At 30.9% G+C, this 16189-nt stretch overlaps 1 long non-coding RNA gene and 2 pseudogenes across 2 annotated transcripts in view; 2 read left to right on the plus strand and 1 right to left on the minus strand.

Moving 5' to 3' along the window:
- Nucleotides 1-16189, plus strand: part of LOC107196771 — a 153345-nt gene that overhangs the window by 73902 nt on the left and 63254 nt on the right. The window lies entirely within an intron of this gene.
- The window catches only part of LOC112474566, a 36107-nt pseudogene that overhangs the window by 14408 nt on the left and 5510 nt on the right, over nt 1-16189 (plus strand).
- LOC112474767 lies at nt 13384-13502 on the minus strand (annotated as a pseudogene).

A 16189-nucleotide genomic window follows, 5' to 3' on the forward strand; every position in this document is an offset into this window, starting at 1 on the left:
TATATATATAAATATATAATATATATATATATACATACTGGAATTGAACAATTACATAAACAGATGGCAGACAGTGAGAGCTAGGTTTGTCACCTTTAGAGTGAATATTTATAGATGATCAGGGGAGGCTGGAATGATCCATGTGGTAATGGATTAGAGTTGGAGACTCAGAATAAATTAATGTTAAAGTAATATAAATGAAGATCTTTACTTACAGAAATATTTAGATATGTATTTATTAATGGATCAGTATGCACACACATATTTCCTTTACTGTGAACTGATAGGGCCTAAAACCACTAACTGTCTGGTAACGGTGAACACACCAAGTACCCAGATTTGGTTTTTAATACCATTCTTTAAAAAGAGGATCTGGCTTCTTGGAGAAAAAACTGATTCTAAGACTGGGGATAGAAATATGCTGTCTTAAACACGACTGGGTATAGTTCCAGTCATGTTGCAGTTTGGAACATCTTATAATGTCAGAAAGTGAGGCAATGATAAAAAAGTAAAAATAAAAATAATCATTGGTGGAGGTATGTCACAGAAGAAACTAAAAGAGCTCATAATGGCCGAAGCTGAACTAATCAGCAAGCAAATAAAGTATAATTGGATTATAATCCAAAGTATAAATTAAATATTCATGAATCCATACTGATAAAAATAAATAATTAAATAAATATTAAAGAGGAGATGGGATGGAGGAGATAAACCTTCCATGTATCAGAATGCCAAATAATTTACGCAGATAATTTATCCTCATAAGAATAGGTAGCATAAATCAACACATCCTAAATGCTGACTGTACATAATTATATCCTTTCAATGAATAAGAAAAGAAAAGAAAATTCACAGTGGAGAAATCTGGAAATCACTACCTCAGCCAGGTAATCAAGGTCAACATCAACAGTCATAAGTCACGTTGTTAGTACCTACCCTTGATACAGTGTAATGAAAGTAACACTTATGTCAGTGGCTATCCTCTCCAATACTATAATTCCAATCTAATCATGAGAAAAATTTCGAGCAAATTTCAATGAACGAGTATACTCTAATATACTTGATTTATACTCCTTAAAATTGTCAAGGTCATCAAAAACAAAGAAAGTTTAAAAAAATGTCACAGACGAAAGAAGCCTAAGAAGATATGACAATTAAGGTTTTGTGGTATTCTGGATGGGATCCTGAAAAAGACAGCTAAAAAATAAGAAAAACTGAATAAACTATGTACTTTACTTAGTAATAATATATCAATATTTGTAAATATTTACTTCTGACAGAATTGCACCATACTACTATAAGATGTTGATAATAAGGGGGAATTGGTATAGGATATATGGAAATTCTTTGTAATATCTTCTAATTTTTTCTGTAAATCTAAAATTAAAAATTTTAAGTCCATTTTTAAAAAGTGAAGGAGAGATAAAAATCTTTCTCAGGCAATAAAAACTGAAGAATTTCATGGCCAATAGAACAGCTCCACAAAATACACTGAATGAAGTTCTTGAAATAGAAGAAAGTTTATGTAGGTCAAAAACTTTGTGTGTGTGTGTGTGTGTGTGTGTTTGTGTGTGTGTGTTCTGATCACATATATAGCCAGAAAAGGAATTTGTGAAGTAAAATATAAAATTTTAATTTATTTATACTTAATTGCCCTAAAACTAACTTAAAGCAATAATTGTGACAATGTATTGGATGTTTATAGCATATGTAAAAGTTAACTGAATGGCAACAACATCATAAGGGATGAAAGGGAAGAATTATGATTATTCTGTTAAAAGATGTCTGCACTACATGTGAATAATATGATTTGAAAATTATACACATATTTCAAAATATATATTTTCAATCCAAGAGTAACCTTAAAAATGTTTTCCAAAATGTATAAATGAGATATTCAGGGAGGAGTTTAAACAGAATCATAAATGATACTCCATTAAAGCCAGAAAAGGCAAGAAAAGAAATAAAAAAATTAAAAGCGAAAGTAGTGAGTAACACCAACAAAGAAGTAGCAAGATGGAAAATTCCAATCTAACTATCTCAGTATAATCACATTAAGTGTAAGTGATATAAACCTATCAGTTAAATGACAGAGATTATCAGATTGGAATTTAAAAAAAATCCAACTACATGAGTTCTATAAGAAAAATACTTTACATATAAAGATTCACTTTAAATATGAAGGTATAGGTTAAAAATAAAAAGATAAAGAGACGGAGAAATAAATACCATGATAAAACTAATCAAAGAAAGCAGAAATAATATTAACAAGATAAAACTGACTTAAAAACAAGAAAGACAATCAGGGATAAAGGGAAACATTACATAATGATAAAGGAGACAATTTTCTAAGAAGCCGTAACAATCCTAAATGTGCATGCCTATATAAACACATAATTTCAAATGCATGATGCAAAAATGTTAGAACTGAAAGCAGATGTATCCACATTCCCAATTATTATTGGAAACTTTTATACCTCTTTCTCATTAATTGACGTATCATATGGATAGAAAATCAGTAAGGATAAAGATGATCTAAATAGCAGCCCTTAATCATCTTGACCTGACGATCACAGAATTTAAGGTTTTACCATGAACCACTATGGAAGTCTGGTGAAGTCTGTGGATTCTTATTTAGAATAAATTTTTTAAATATATACAAGAAATATGTAAAATTACAATAAATATAAATTACATTGAAATTCAATTGACAAAATATTAAAACATATACTTGATATATAGCAACATTTTTCTTTGCTAAAAGATTAAATAACAATATCTAGTAATGGATCTAAAAATTACTATAATTTTAAAGTAGCAATGAATATATAAAGTATTTCGAGATATATATAACAACTTTGATGGAGGTGAGCAAGCCTCACATTTCATGTACAGCCAACAATACTCTGGTTTGTTACCTGTAATAAAAATCGAATGTAATGCATAATATTAATTATAGTTTAGTTAAAATAAGGAAAAAACATTTATTTTTTAGTATTTCTTATTTGAGTTGATAGATCCCCTAAGTTCTATTCATGAACTCCAGGTTAAAAACTCCTAGTCAAAAAATCTCTAAACGGCTAAACCCCATCAGACTGAAATTCACCTAGGTTAAATCCCAAAGTGGCTTTGACAGATCAGAATGTAAAATTTTATGTCTTTGGCCTTCTGTATTCTGAAAAAGCCTTCTCTGTTGTTGGAATCTTCAAGGAAGACTTTATGAGACAATGGAGCTTATTTATAGGTTTAATTGGTTAATGCCATAATAGTTATTATATAGTATTATTATTTTAAATGTTATATTAATCTAAAATGAATATTTAGAAATGAGAAGAAAGTAATTTTTCACCGATCTACAAAAAATTATAAATATGATACATATGGTAATCTCACAGGCTTTATCCATTAGAATTTTCTCTGTTCCATTTGCCATTGTAGGCTCTCTGAAATCTGAGTTTTAAAATGTTATACTAGCAAGGACATGGAGTTATTTTTCAGGTTACTAATGAAATATAATTTATCATTAATCCTTTGTTTAGTGAAATAATGATTTTATCCTGTAGTAGGTATTTAAGATTTGTCTTATTTTTGTTTGTTTTTATTACAGCTAGTTTGCAGAGTAATAAGAACTTCCGTTTGAGATATATTTGTAAGGAAAAAAAATAATGATTTATTAGCCTCCTGTGGATAAACAATATTATATTAAAATTATGAAGTTTTGAAGTTTTTGAACCACGGAAATAAAATATGTTTTTGAAGAGTTCTTGGTAAAGTATTTAATCACAGGAACATTGGTTTCTTTAAAGATTTAGTTCCAGTGGATGTATTATATTACTATATTACATTTTGTGGTTTTTGAAATTTTAAAGATGAAAGGTGATTTTCAAACACAAAATGCTATTATATAATTATGAGTCACTTTTTATTAAAACTAAATATAAGTGACCCTCTTGATTACCTATAAAAAATATTTTATAAAAAAATTATTTCCCAGTTGTTGATGAAAAACCATTTCCATTTTTTGTAAGTATTATTTCATAAAAGTAAATGTGAAAGATATATTTAAGTGGCAGTTATTCAAGTGGGTGAATAAACATATAATGTTAAAAAGGAACATTTAAACAATTATTAACTCTTTTTGTATGAAAGAAAATTGCACACATGAATGGCTTGTAAGCTGCCCAAATCATGGTAAGAGAAAACTAAAACTAGATGACTTTTAAAATAAGTTAACGTGGCATGAATTAAAACACTTTTTGCCTAATAAAGAAGATAACTATAGGAGTATTGCCTGTAGAGGCACACAAAGTATTTGAGATAGAAAATTTCCATATGAATATAGAAAGACCAAGTTCTGAAACTTGAGATTGCCTTTCACTGGAGAAGTTTAAAACAGTTTTGTGCCAAGGCTCATATTAAGCTGCTACTTACTATTTATAATATAATAATTACTTTACATGATATATATTGATATCATATAAGATTTAATAATTGTCTAAGTTATTTTCATACCTTGACATTTGCTTTTCACAACAATCCTATATTAGAGATTATAAATTCTCCATGTATGTGTGAGGAAATTAAAGGTCATAGAACCTAATTAAATATTTTTTGATATCAGTTTTTTCTCATACCCCACATCCAATAAACGAGCAAATACCCAGCTGGATCTTCTGAATAGGTCTAGAAACTGGCCACTTCTCACTACTTCTGTCGCTATAACTGTGGCCTGAAACATTATCTATTATTGACTAGAGTCTAGACACTTAGAATAATTCCAACTTCCCTTGTCATTGAGACCAGTCTGCTTCTCATATCCTTACACAATCCATTTTCTTTATAGTAGTGCTATGAACTGACTGTTTGTGTTCCTCCAAAATTCTTAATTGAAACTTTAATCTCCAGTGTGATGGTATTTGGAAATGGGTCTTTAAGAGATAATTTAATTTAAAAGAAGTCATAAGGGTAGGGCCTTCATACTAGGATTAATGTCCTTATAAAAAGAAGAGAACCAGGATCACTCTCCCATGTGAGGAGGTGACCATCTGTAAACAAAGAAGAGAATCTTCAGCACAAACCTAATCATGTTGGCTCCCTCGCCTCAGACTTCCAGCCTTCAGAACTGTGAGAAATAAATGTTGTTTAAACCATCCAGTCTGTCACATTTATAATAGAAACTGGAATTGACTAAAACAAGTAGCTGGAGTGATATTTTTAAAACAGTTAGATGGAAATTGGAATTAAATTCAAAATCTAAAGTGCTTACCATGGTCAAGTCCCAAATGATGATTCTTGATTGCCTCTCTAACTCTCATCTTCTCCCCCTTGCTCACTCTGAACTAGCTAGCCTCCCTTCTTGCTGTTCTTCCTACTTGCCTTTCGCTTTCCTACCTCAAAGCATTTATACAGTTTCTTCTGCCTAGATCTCCTCCTAGATATCTGTAAGACCTCTCACACTTCATTTCTGTCTCTAATAACATATATATACATATAGTATTCTTCCATTCAGTCACTAATAGTAGAGACTTAATGTATTTTATTCATTGCAGTACTCTTGGCTCTTAGAATAGTGCCTGACATCATCGCTGCTTAATGAGTATTCATTGAATAAATGAAGTTCACTCAGAGACCAAATTTTGTGTCAGAGAACAAATTTGGTACTCGGTTTCTGATTTCTAATCTTACATTATTATGAATTTATCATTTTCTCTTGAAGTCTAAATAGTTCACATATATTTCTTTGGTTCAACTAGCCTGTGAGGAAAACAAAACAAAACAAAAAACAAACTTACATAAACTTCATCAGATTTTAGCCCAGATATTTAAGATGCTCCCGAATGGTTAAGTTCAAGTCTTAATATGACAAGCCTGAATGATATTTTGTAACTCAAAATATTATAATCATATGAAGTAATTTAAAGAACCAAAATGACAATATAAGTGAACTATTTACAGATTTAATAACTAAATATTCTGGGTATCATTATAACTAATTATAATGTCACTTATATGAGATTGTGGATAGCGAAGATATAAAACAGCTTGGAATGGGGAAAATGGAAGTCTCAATCATAGATATTGACTTCATTTTGGTATTTTCTCTAATATTCATTGGATTGACCTTTTCTGTCTATTGTAATATTGTTCCTGGAAGAAAAGAGCACTTTGTCATTACTTACCAAGCCTCCTATAAAATTACTCCACCCAAGTTTCTAATTTTAAGAAGCAGAATGTCATTACCATTATTGTATTAATATGCCTCCTGTGCCTGCTGCTTTTATTTTTTGTATACCTCTGTATCTTTTTTTATTTTGCATAGGTGTGCATTGCATGCCATAACTGAGTGAGATTTGCCTTTATTTCTATAAAAAAAGAACAGCAAATTTATTTTTTTATCTTTTATTTTTCAAATTTTCTACAAATTAATATCTTTCGTGATAAGCTAGTTTACATTTAGTTTTTATTTTGTTCTTTGCATGTCTTTCTCAAGTCATCTTTATCTTTTGATTATTTTACCCTAAGAACATAGCTATGATATAAGTGTCAGCTCTAAGGCAAGGGTTTTCAAACATTTTTTAATGCATTTGGCAGATTAAAATATATTTTATATTCTCTCTCTTTATGCATGCACAAATTCGCAAAACTGATAAACATAACTGAAACATTTCATGGAAAACTAATTGTCTCTACTTATAATATTCTCTCTCTTTCTCTCTTTCTTTTCAAATAAAGTACTTTTAGAAAGATATTCTCAGGAGTAAAAAGAGATCTCTTTGTTTCAAGGCCTCTTTCCAAGAATCAACTGCTATCCTATATTAATAGTTGCAAGTAAGAATTTATGCTTAACTCTTATGAGAAGGAAATTTTAAATATTTTTAAACTGTTTTGAATTTCAACTGCATAATTTGCATTAATTATCTCTATTATTAGGGCTAATTAGTTTTAATTCTGTTAATACATATTTACTCCAAAAGCTAGTTAATAAAATCTCAGGTTAGTGAATCTCCAAGTTATACCAAAGCAATTATTGTGTAGAGCTTTGAGCTTCCATATTCTCCCTGAACACTGCTGTGAATCAAGTTGGATCACATTGAAGACTCATTTGTGAAATCTTCTATGCTATCTCCTAAAATTAAAATATGGGTTCATTAGTTAAAAGCATTCATCCTCAAATAAATCAATGACTTTGATATGATTTTTGGCTAGACTATAATTTAGGTATTTATTAAACCTCTTCTTCATGAAAGAGAAATATATTTAAGAATATTCTGATGTTAGTTGAATCTAAGAGGCCAAGAGAACAATTGCCAGGTGGCAAATTATTTCAAACCAATATATTCTTAAAATACTCTCTTGTATGCATATTCAGGTATTTCTAATGAAAGCGAGTAAATGTTTTTGAAAACTATTCTTCTGTCCTCTCTCCTATGATTAGAAAACTCGGTAAAATGTTCATCAGAAGGCTGCCAACTTGCTGTAATAGTGAGAACAAATTATAGTCACAAGATTTTACTCTATGGCATTAGTCTAGTCCACAATTCTTTTAAATTTCAATGAAATTCAATTTTTCATTCACTGACATTGATGGATGCTTGTTATTTTTAGATCCAGAGCTGTAACAAGTCACCAGTCTTGGAAGTAGCCTGGCTAACATGGTGGCTGTTACACTTTGATTGAGATTACTCCTGACATAGGTCAGGCAGAGCAGTAGACTGGGTCATGCTGTCCTGGCCTCTGGTCTATTTCTTGCCCTTGCACTCTAAAGAACTATGAACCTAATTCAGACAATGCAGCATTGTGGTGGTAATCATTTCTAATGGAGTATGGTTATAAGCTGTTGTAGAAATATATATAGATATATATCATTCTGCCCTGGTAATATATCTTCTTTGCATAGAGCAAATAGTGCCCTACTTAATGAGGATGGGCACATTTGTCTTGATCTAACTGGGGTGTTAAACTTTACTTGGTTGCTGAATTGATTTTCTAAACAAAAAGCAGTAGAATGTTAAAACATGTTGGAACACAAACAAACAAAAGATTTCTACTTATGCAAAGATTGAATATCATAGCTCTTTTTAAAAATTTTCAGTCATTCAAAGAAAAATGCTTTTGTTATGTTTTGTTTACGGGTTTTTAAAGACAATTAAATATTAATGATACCTGTAGTTAAGGGGAAAAGAGATATAATTAAAACTGCTAAACTACTTTCTTTAAAATTTAACTTATAAGTATTATAATTGGTTCTTCCTATTCAGACTTAAAAAGAGGCAACAAGACAGATGGTAAATGCAATATAATTCTATGGCAGAAACAACTACCTACTCAATATCCATTCTCTTCCTCTTCCTTAGTAACTCAGCACCAATTTTACTTCATGTAGCAATGTGTCAGCTAAAAAAAAAAAATTCTATATTCTGCAGCTTTTCTTGCCACTAGGAGTGAATAAAATGTAAATGGAAGACATTAATCAAAGCTTATGAGAACACTTCTGAAAGAGGCCCTGATTCAGCTAGCGAGTCCTTTATTTCCCTTATCTTTCTCCTCACTCCTGTTTCTTTGATCCTAGAAATAACATTTAGGTCTTCAGCAAGCATTTATGACAGTGAGGTGACCTCAAGTAGGAAAGTTATATACTAACAATGGCTTGGCAGAAAGACAGAGAAGCTGTCATAGACTGACTTCCTCTTAATTTCTCTATGAGAGATAAAAAATATTACCTGTGTAAACCATTGTTATTAACAATCACCTTACTAGCAGTAAAATTTCATTCCTATGTGACATAATTCTAGATTCCGTAATGGAAATGTTTTCCTCTTATTATGGGATTGCCCTAATGCCATGTAGGCATTAGATTTTCTCAGAGACTTGTTCAGACTTACAGAGAGTAGAGAGACGATGTGGACAGACAGAGGCGTGGCCTCCACGTGCCCTCCTCCAGGTAGCAGTCATTCTTGACCTTCTCCATGTAGGTAGTTATATATTAACAATCCATATGTTTGTTCAGTAATTCCTTGTCTGTGGTTGAATTTCACGAAGGCCAGTGTTGGAAGATAATTCACAATCTCTCTTCTACACATGAAATTATGGAATAAGTGGAAATTTTGGCTGAGAAACAAAATATCTGCTTTCTTTGAAACACGAAATAGAAACTGGGCCAAAGATCACTTATCAGGGGGAACAGTTAGACAAAACAAATTGGAAACTTTGGTTCCGACTCAATTATTTTGTTTCTTGCGGATTCTATTTATATTGTCAATCTTAATTAGTAACCCCTTAGAGCAGGATTATATACATTGTATAGCTTCTGTGATGAGATGCGCCTTTGGGAAAATTATCTCTTAATTTTTTAAACATTTTTTGCATATTTGGTAAAAGGATTTTTATATTAGAAAGTATATAGATTCAAAAATTTTGAGCATGCTGGGCTAAATGACAGCAGCAGCAGTATAGTTTATGAATATCTCTAAGTCATTCTATAAAATATAACATAACAAAAATTAAAAAATATAACAAAAAATATTACAGCCAATTTATGCAATAAAACCAAGTGACACAGTAACTCCATGAGCCACAAAATACACGCAGAGGAGTCTGAGTCATTGATATTAACAATATCAGAAAAGTATTTGTAAAAGGATACTTGATGGCCTAACAATAATCTTAATAAAAATGTCCAAAATGTCATAAGGTATATAGTAAAACACTCCTGAAAGACACAAAAATAGCTTAAACAAATGACAGGCATATTCTGTTCTCGAATGAGAAAAAACAGTATCATAAAAATGTTAATCCTTCCAAAGTTAACTTAATGGAAAAAGCAATAAGAATATCATTTTTTTTTTATTTATTTGCTTGTTTTGCTTGAGTCAGACAAACTCATTATAATAATCAGTTTGAAGAACAAGCAAGTAAGAGTAGCCAGAAAAATCTTGAAACAAAAAACAAACAAACAAACAAACAAACAAACAAAAAACCCAGCAATGAAGCAGAGGCTGTATTCACCAAATATTCAAGCACATTTAAATTGCAGGGGAAGGATAACAATTTTACTTCAGCCTTTCTAAGCTCTTCTGGTTGGTCTAATTATCAAATTAACATGAGGCAGATTAACAGAAGAGAGCATTCAAGTTTATTTTGTATATATATACAAGGGTTACCTATCTTTTTTTCATATTCTCCTTTTGAAGACTATTTTATATTATTAATGAACTACTATTATTATATTTTAGGTGGACTAAATCAAGACCTTACAGATAAATGCCAATTATGTATGAATAAAATAAAAGAAAGTATGGATTATGCTTTAAAATTATTCTAGAGAGGAAAATATTATAAAGAGCATAGATGAATCAAGATGGATGATGAGTTTATAAAGGTTGAAGTTAAATGATAAGTACTTAGGGCTTCATAATACTGTTCTCTCTGCTTTTGTAATGTTTGGAGTTTTCCTAAAGAAAAAGTTTTATAAATTAGAAAAAAAATCTTGGTATTATACCAATAATGCCATCATATCTTACCTGTACAAAAAAATCTGTTATTTTGAGAGTACATTTAACAAAGTCCAACATGCATAAATGATAAATTGAAAATCTGCATCATATTTCACTGAGAGAATAGAAACTATCAACCAGAAAAACCTCAATATCCCTCCACTAATTATACATACTTTAATACCTTTGGTGCTATATACTCAGTCTTCCTTTCTGTTAATTACAATGTTAAACTCTCCCATTTAGATTAATCTCTTTTTGTTTCTTCAATTAATTGCATATACTCCCTCTTTAATCAAGAAGTTTCCTCCTAGTATTATTTTTTTTTTCTATATCCTTCCCTCTTTTCTGAATCCAATCCAGCAGTATACAAACATGCTGAGACTCAAAAAACAAACCTAAAAACCACAAAACAACTAAAATATCTGGATAACGGCTCCCAGCTATTACCATGTTTTTCTCCTTTCCACTATAGCATTATTTTTTCATTTCTGATTCAGGCCATGATGAACTTACTGGGACTCGACTTGTCTTTATGCCAAAAGAAAGATTGAGAGAGAGAGAAAGAGAGAAGGAAAAAAGGGAAGAAGGCAGGAAGGAAGGAAGGAAGGGAAGAAGGAAAGGATGTTGATCCCTGGAATATCCTGCAGAGAGGAGCAGTTGTGAAACTGAGGAGCACGTTGGAATCATCTGGTTTGTCTAAAATATGGACACCCAGGTCTTACCCTAAGAGATTCTGATTTGATTAACATGTGGTCTGTCTTGGGCCTGGAGATTTTTCAAAGGTCCTCCCAGATGAGATAATATTTAAGAACCGTTCAACAAAAGTTTATACTTAATAACGATAAAAATACTGTTCCTTTTTTCTTTTTTCTTTCCACTTTTATTTTGATATTTTTAATTTTTTGAACAAACAAAAATGCCACTAGGTTAGTCAGTCTTACATTCCTTTATCTGAAGCATTACTGTACATTTATTTGCTTGTTTGTTTATTCTTGCTGTAATACTTGCTCAAATAGTTTTTTCCAAAGTCTCAAAAGCTCTCTGACTTTCTAGGTTTAAGTTTAAGCTTTACTACTTACTAGCCATGTGAGCATAGAAACTTAAGTTATTTTTTCTCACTCTCCTCTTGTGAAAAATAGAAAAATTAATAATAAGTAGAATTTGTATTATGACTATTAAATCATACAAAATATGCAAAATTTAGAAAGGTAACTGACACATTCTTAGAACCTTTAAATAAATGCTAGTAATTGTTGTAATCATCTTCATCATTAAAATAGTGTTGACTGGTAAGTCTTCTGACAACTTGTTCATTATTTTTGTTTTGCTATCAAACATCTTTGGAAAATTCTTCCTATATTTGGGGAATTCCTGTTTAAAATGGTACACACCAGAAACTCCTTTTCTTAGCCTCCTTTGAAGAAAGGACTTCATCATATGATCTAGGCTCCACCCAAAACATACATCCAGAGGAGGCTTCCAGGCAGAAGCATGGACCTGCAGACTCTATATTCTGGCCTGTGGTGGAGTCCAAAGCATTTGGCACTTGAGAACAGTGTTCACAGATGTTCTGATGTCCCAGACATAGTACCAGTGGTGTCAGCTGACCTATCCATGCCCAGAACTAGTCACGGTTGGTGCTTCCTTGGAGAGGTCTGCAGTATCGCTGTAGGTTTGTTCTTGTACATATATGCTCATGAAATATGATTATTTGTTCATAGCTATTATGTTCCATAAACGTGATTGCCAACACTGAAGTGGAGAATATTCAACACTGTTGCTGGGAAAAATATGGGGTAAGGTTTTTGCAAGCCTCTAGTCACAATATTTTCATCAACAAACCAATATGTTACTTTGTTTCTTATGTGTTTCTGTTTAAAGACAACTTATTTAATATATATTTGAACTCAGAGCCAACAACACAACAACTTATGCTGGAACAAAGCTGATTTAACACACATTTTCTCCATAACACAAATCATAGGCTTCTTGTGTTTAGAAACATTAGACAAGCTCTAGACAACACCGTGACATTGTGCTTGGGGGTCATTTTAAACAGTAAAATCATACGTGAAAAAAAAAACCTGCAAAAAATGTGAAAATAATAACACAAAACCCTTAAACCCATGGACTAATTATACTGCTGAAAGGACACTTGTTTTCATTATGGTCACCTTGTTGGACTTCAGTTGGTTACTTGCACATAAGATGACTCATTTTTTCTGCTGCTTTGTGCATGTGCACAGATGATCACTAAAGTACTGTGAGTATTGATTCTGAGGTTACAAATAAATTTTAGTGAGTAGGTGAATTAATAAATTTGGAATCTGTGAATAACGAGGATAAATTATTTTTGAATCCAGCTTTCTAGTGCACTTGGAGATTCTGTATACTAGTTCATATCCACTAAATTTTTCTGTTTCAACACTCTAGAGTGTTGCTAGCCTAGTGCTGTTCTATATTTGAAGGACTATTTCACATGGCCTAGGCACCAGTAGTGATTTCTAATCATTAGCATTTTTATAAAATTTTTAAAAATCCTCTTAAAGATTTATTTGTATTTTCTTCTGTTCATGATTTTATTATTTTGCATCTACTGAAATTGCTGTCTATCCTATATTTGTAGTTAGTGAAAATAATAGGAAAAGATGTAGAGCTAACATCTATGAAGCATTTATTGTGCCAGGAAAGATGTCAGATATTTCATTGTGTGGTTTATAAAACTCTATGAGAATTATTTATATTTTCAAGTTATATTAGGGAAGTTTTTAAACTATATCCTGTGCTTACTTTTTCTTTTTTTTTTTTTCAAGTGAGGCAACCCTTAGTTGACCTCACAGATTGCAAGGACCTTGTCAGCTTACGATTCCTTATTTTTTTGTTTTTATGCCTACAGCACCTGGTCTTCCTATGTGGTTTCCCATCCAAGTACTAACCAGGTCCGACTCTGCTTAACTTCCGAGATCAGACAGGATTGGGCTTGTTCAGGGTAGCATGGCCGTAGACTGTGCTTACTTTTTCTAAAACAATCTCTAAGGAAAATCATAATTAAAAATAAGATTAAATATACATATATATTTTACATTTACACGCATCATTTCCCATTTCTATCATTCTTCATTCCTTTGATACCTCCACATTTATTTCCAGTATTTTTTTTCTATCTGAAGAAATTATTTTAAAAGTTCTTGTACTGAGAATTTCTTAGTGCTTAATTTTCTCAGCTTCCCTTGGTGTTGTATTATTTTTTAAAAATATATATTTACTAACTATGAATTCTAGATTGGTTTTTGACAAATTTATTTTTACTTCATATAATTTTCTTAATAGTAGGTTATTATTTATTCTAATCATGATATTAGAAAGATTGAATATTTATATGTATAAATCTAGCCACATTAATATTTCCTTCCCAGAAATAGTAGTAATGTCAGGAAAGATATTTTTTCTTTGGTAGCATTAATTCTTTTATGGTACATAATATTTCAAGATAGAAATATTATTGATTTAAGTAATCTACATTTAAGATTAGATTGATGAAATCTCAAATTCTGTATTTCAAAATGTTTATTTAAAAATTGATTAGATTTCTAACCTGTCATGTACTTATGTGGATTATTCTCAACTATTCATCTCTCTTGATTGTTTTAACCAACTTTGCAACTTTCTCACATCTTCAGAGGCAACAGTTGTTATTTTTTACTCCACTATTCCTGTTTGGGAAGGGGCCTGCCTGTCTAGTAAAATATCCTTGAGAATAGATGTACTTGGAATGATTTCAATTAACTTCAAAAGACTGCCTGTTTTTTTTTTTTTTTTTTAAATAAAATGCTTAATCTACCATGTGAAGAAAGAAATCAAGTATGAAATAGGGAGAAGCCAGAAAAAAAATGAAGAGGAAGTATGCTTTAGTAAGAGCAAAACAATATATTATTTTGAGTCTACCTTGAGAATAAAATCAATAATAACACATTTAGTCTACCTGAGAAACATTAGTTAAAATTAATGAAACCTAAATAGAAAATTACATGTGCAAAATTATTGAAGACAAACTATTTAATATTTTAAACTGACACTTCCCTAAAAACTTTGTTAAGTAGCATCTGCTTGATTTCTATGAAATTTAATTTAGATAGATTTATCTAGCTAATGTTAGGCTTCTTTTCTAATATTTGAACTTTGGCCTAAATGTATGTACAGACAAAGAAAATATGGGATCAAAGGAATAAAAGGAGAGAGCTTAATGAGTTTGGATATTTAAACCATTACTAAAGGAAAAGTTATGGAAACAAAGGGTAGACGATGCATGGAGGACATGACAGAAAAAAAATCTTATTGTAAAATGTTTAAGTTGCACAAAGACATGTGTTTTAACCTCTACATATGATATAGAGCTCTGTCTGTCATTCCATCAAACAGAAACATAGTCCTCCATCAGTTTTCCTACTTCATACACAGATGGCTTTCTTAGAATGAAGAAATTGTCAGCCTCCTCTATTCCTAATCCTGAGACAGACAAATTATGTAGTCCATAGGTTAAATTCAGCCTACCATGGTTTTTACATTTTTAAATGGTTGGAAAAAATAAAAAGGATACTAATAATTTATATAATGTGAAAATAATATCAAATTCAAATATCAGTGTCCATAATAAAGTTTTATTGAAATACAGGCATGCTAATTTGTTTATGCTAATTTTCTGTGATTGCTTTTGCATTGCAAGAATAGAGATGAGAATGGCTGATAAAACATGAAGTATTTATAATCCATTCTTTTGCAGAAAATGTTTGACAAACCTTATTCTAATTCAACAAAGCCAAAACTTAGACTCTTAAATATGCCTAGTTCCACATGCTATAGCCCTATTCATCACTTCCTCTTTAGCTTACATTAATTTGCATGTACAATTTTCTCTTTTTTTCTACACCATAATAAAAATTTTGAAGGTAAGTTTTATGACTTTATATGTGTTTTAGTTAAATTTTTCTTCAATATGTCTATAGCCCTTATAGTTCATAGACCCTCAAATAGTTTAAGTAGACATGTGAATAGCATACTTGATAATAATGGAGACATGGTAAAAATGAATTAGCTCTTCCTACTCATAATTTTATAATTGGCTTTTTGAGCTAGTATTCTCACGAAATGAAGTTAAAAACTAATGAGTAAAATGGAAAATTTATTTTAATACACTTCATCTTTTGGTCATGTATATCTTAATCTTATTATTATTTTTTTCCCAAAAGCAAGTTGCTTCTCTACTTTGCCATCTTCCAATAATTATTGCCTTAATTGTGATAATAACTATGCTATCAAAGTAATTAAAAAGTATATCTAAGAAGAGAAAATTATTAATTTATGAGTTTAAAGACTTCTCCTGTGTTGCCTTCCACTCTCAAGTTAAAATGAGATAAGGAGATTAAGAGAGTTCAACACCTATGCTGATTCTCTAGAGTGAATTGGTGAGATGTGAAGAAAAATACCTTTCCTAGGTTCTGTGCACTACAGGGCATATTGCTTCCAGACCTTCACTGCATCTAGGTGGTTGAGTGTGGCTGCGGTATTAAAATTAAAAATTTTAGATCATTTTTATTTTTTAATGGGTAGCATGAGAGGAAATAATTGTTGTTTTTCCTTTAAAATGTTGGAAATTAAGGTATTAGAACATCAGAAATACATGTAATGGGAGAGAT

The sequence above is a fragment of the Pteropus alecto genome, unplaced genomic scaffold (genome assembly GCF_000325575.1).
Source record: "Pteropus alecto unplaced genomic scaffold, ASM32557v1 scaffold7, whole genome shotgun sequence".
Lineage (NCBI taxonomy): Eukaryota > Metazoa > Chordata > Mammalia > Chiroptera > Pteropodidae > Pteropus > Pteropus alecto.